Source organism: Jatropha curcas, chromosome 3 (genome assembly GCF_041381405.1).
Source record: "Jatropha curcas cultivar XTBG-Jc1 chromosome 3, XTBG_Jcur_1.0, whole genome shotgun sequence".
Classification (NCBI taxonomy): domain Eukaryota; kingdom Viridiplantae; phylum Streptophyta; class Magnoliopsida; order Malpighiales; family Euphorbiaceae; genus Jatropha; species Jatropha curcas.
Window position 1 is genome coordinate 27133850 of NC_143153.1, and position 4523 is coordinate 27138372.

The following is a 4523-nucleotide window of genomic DNA, read 5'->3' on the forward strand; positions in this document are numbered from 1 at the left end:
AGCCGTTTCATGGCTTGTCCAACGCAATTACACTTTGCAGCAGTAAAAAAGGTTTTGCGGTACTTGAAAGGCACAACTGGATATGGGGTTTTCTATAAAAGGGGCGGAGATGGTAAATTAATTGGATTCACTGACAGTGATTATGCTGGTGACATGGAGGACAGCAAAAGCACTTCAGGTTACGTGTTTATGATGAATGGAGGAGCAGTAGCCTGGTCATCTAAAAAACAACCCATAGTCACTTTGTCGACAACAGAAGCAGAGTTCGTAGCTGCAACTGCGTGCGCATGTCAAGCCGTTTGGATGAGACAAATACTCAATGAGATTGGGCATTCACAAAAGGAAGGAACGGAAATTATGTGTGATAATACTTCAACCATAAAACTGTCAAAGAATCCGGTTCTACATGGGCGTTCAAAGCATATCAGGGTAAGGTTTCATTTCCTCAGAGATCTTACCAAAGAAGGAACAGTAAACTTATTGTTTTGTGGCACTCACGATCAGCTTGCTGATCTGTTTACAAAGCCTCTCAAGTTAGAAGCCTTCCAGAAATTACGAAGGAAGCTTGGCGTCTGTGATTTTTCAGATTTAAACTAATTCTTTTTAGCCAAGAATAAGTTTAAGGGAGGGTATGTTAGGAGTTGATTAGTTTTTGGATTCTGTTGAATAAAGACCTATTCTTTAGGGAAGTGCTATTCCTTAGGAGAGTCCTAGTCTTATGGATTTATTTGTTTTGCTGTTTACGTTTTGTTTTTGTCTTTATTGTAAGGCTATATATAGCAAGTCTGAACCATTTAATCCTCAGCAAATAAGAATTCCAGTTGTTTAAAGTTCTTTGTTCAAGTTTCTCTTAAGCTTTAACATAAAGGAAATAAACATTAAAAATAAAAAATACATTAAATAAATGAAATAAAGTGAAACATGATAAAATTTTCTCAAAATAAAGGATTAGCTTGAGTTGAATGATTGAATTTTGAATTTGAGTTATCGAATAATATATATTATAGATAGATAGCGATTATCGTTTATAATGTTGATTTTTTTTTCCTTTACTTTTTACTAAAGTCGTAAGTATATAATTAATTTTATGGTTACTTTTTTGAAAAAGAAAATTTCTTTCGGTATGATATATAGTTCGCTAACATTACGTATTATATCTTCATATTATTTTTTATATATATTTTTAGTGAGTTTTATTTTCATTTTATATCAAAAAATAAGCCTTATAATATATTCCTTGATAAATGATAATAGATTACATTTATTCTTTATAAAATACGTATTTATTTAAAATAATTATAATCAATCAAATTATAATATTATATAAGAACATTTTACATTACTAAAAATCTAAGAGCATTCACAAAATAACAAAATAAAAATTAAATAATTACATAACTTGTTAAAGAAAGAACATATTTATAAATATTATTATAATTTGATAACCAATTTTTATGAAACCAAAATTACTTGTCAAGAAATTTAAATTTTATTATAATAATTTAAATTTAAGTAACTTAATTTTTTCATGTATAATACAATATTATACACTATCTATATTACTAAAATATGAAAAATCAATATTAGCTTTTATATTTTATCAATTGAAATAATAAATTTTATTGTTGCATTAGTTTAAAAAAAACTAAATAATATGTAATTTTATATCGTTGAATTTTTCATTATGAAAATTCAGTATGCATATTAAGAAATTTATTCTCCTGTGACTTTTCCACTGAAGTTCACACAAATTAAGAAAATAACAAAATACAAATAAAAAAATCAATTTTCAAAATAAGTTATTTAAAGGTCTAGCGTAATAAAGTAAATAAAAATTGAAAATAAAAGAACATTAAATAAATAAAATAAAGTGAAACGCAAGAAATTTTCTCTTGTGATTTTTCCATTGAAGTTCAAACAGATTAAGGGAAATAACAACACAAATCAACAAAAAAAAGAATCAATTTCCAAAATAAGTTATTAAAAGTCCAGAACAATATATAATTAATTTTCTAAAAATAAGGATTAGTTTGACTTGACTCATCGTGTTTCTAATTTATATTATAGAACAATATATATTATAGATAGACAACTATTATAGTTTATAATTTTGATATTTTTTTTTTACTTTTTGCTAAAGTTGACGAGCATATAATTAATTTTATAGAATTTTTTTAGAAAAAAAATTCTTTCAACGCAACGTGTTAATATAACGTGTTGTAAGTACATATACAACAATCCGATAATAAATCCATATTTAAATTCCCTCCCTCCCTCTAGCACTCAAAAAAAATATATATATTGTACAGTTTCATCCCACTTCTTCTAAATCCCAACTTCACCCCTGCCCTTATTAACCTTTAGGAATTTACCTTTCAAACCTCTATAATTTGTATACTTGACTATGAAATGTAAGAAAAACAAATTTTACTTACCTCGTCCAAACAGTGATAAGCATAATCACGTCTAACGACGTTGTCTATAGGTAGGCGGCTTTTTCGTTGCTCATGTATAAGGCCTCCTCTAAAAAGGATCGTCAAACGCCATTGTATTAGGTTTTAGCCGTTTAGGATATCGAAGTACGTTCACGCACCGCGACTCTATCCAACCGTCAACTGTTGTTTGTAGTGTGCAGTATCACGCATCAAACGTCATTACATTGGTAAGCGCGCTAAACACGGGCCAACTTTCCCACGTGGCACAACTTCTATTTTATATATATTGATTCCATGTCCTCTTCCAAGGCAACAAAGCCATCGTCATTAAAAGTGCGTTACTTTGTTGAATACTGATTTAACCTGCACTTCTATAATAACTAATAATAACTACTAATGAAAGGTATCGCAAAATTAATAAATATAAGGCGATTTTCTTAAAGATTGAAATTTCCTTCTTACCTTTATAAGAACTAAATTTTCTATTTACCTCTATCAACACCTTATTAATCGTGCATTTATAATTTTGATAAATTACATTTAAATCATTTTTCATCTAACCAAAAATATATGTAGTTCTTTTATTTTTAAATTCAGATATTGCTTCAAAAATAGATATTGCTTTCTAGAAACATTTTTAATTCTTGCCGTCATTATTAAATACAAACATTCTAGAGATTTTTTCTTAAAAAAGAAGGAAAAAACATTCTTTAAAGTTAGTTATGTAATAAATAAATATATTATCACTATCTCCATTCCATTTTGGTTCATTTGAATTTTTTTATTCCACTAAAATTGTCATTTTGAAAATTAAAAATATTAATCCTTTACATTTATCTTTGATATTTACTAAGTAAATATTAGTAAGTATTTAGAATAATGATATACAATGGTAACTTACTCAAAAACAACTATTTCTTCCTAAAATAAAAGTTTTTTTGATGATTTCCGTAATACTAATGTAATTATTTTTAAAAATATTTATAATGGAAGTATGTAGTTATTTTTTTTTATATATATAGAGAAATAAATCATTAGCCTTGTATTGCATATACAAAATTTGGAGTATATTTGGTAAATTATTTATTTTAACAGCTGTTAACTTTCTAGTAGCTGTCAAACTCTTATTAATCCAGTTACGGATAATCGATAAAATATTTTATGTTAATTATCTCATCTAATATTATTATTACATATGTAAAATTATAGTAATGTCAAACTACTAACTACTATAATAAATAAAACGTGACGCAACAAATTAGATGTGATGATTGCGTATCAAAATCACTCTATTTCACAGGCTTAAAATTGTTGAGCTCATTGCTCAATCAACCAATCATTTACAATGAGAAGAAGCGAATATTGGAAAACAACAAAGGGATAGAAAAAACATATGTAATTGCCATTATTTAAATAATAAAATTGAGTTATATTTTTTTATATACTTCTATATTAATATTAGACATTATCCCTTCAAAAAAAAAAAATATTAGACATTAGAACGCCGTGAATATATTATTACTTTTATTTCATCATACTTTTCACATTTGAAATTCATATTTCTTAAGAAAACCATTAAATGTATCTAAATTACAATAAATTATCGAGTAAACTAACTATATTACCCTTAATTTAATATTAATTCTCCAAAAAAATAATATTAAATTGAGTAATAATTAATGGTCATATACAAAGGGTAAACACGGAAAAAAAAATGTTTATTACTCTTTGAAAACACAAATATGACAAGTATTTTGGAACAAGTTATTTTTTCAAATGGAACAAGTATTATGAAATATAAATAATATATTAGATTAGATGTCAAAAGACAGTCAAAATATATATATCGGTATCTTCCTAGTAAATGTGAATGAATTTTTATTTTTACTGTTATTTAAACTGAGATTGTTTACTACTTCAATTAATATATAATTAGTAGTTTTTATATTAATATGAAACAGCTAATATTACCCAATAAGCTTATTGGGTGCATGAATATAATAAGTCAAATTAATATTAATATTCCAAAAATTGCAATAAATATTATGAAATTGATACTTACCGTTTTTCTCATCATCTCCCTGTCTT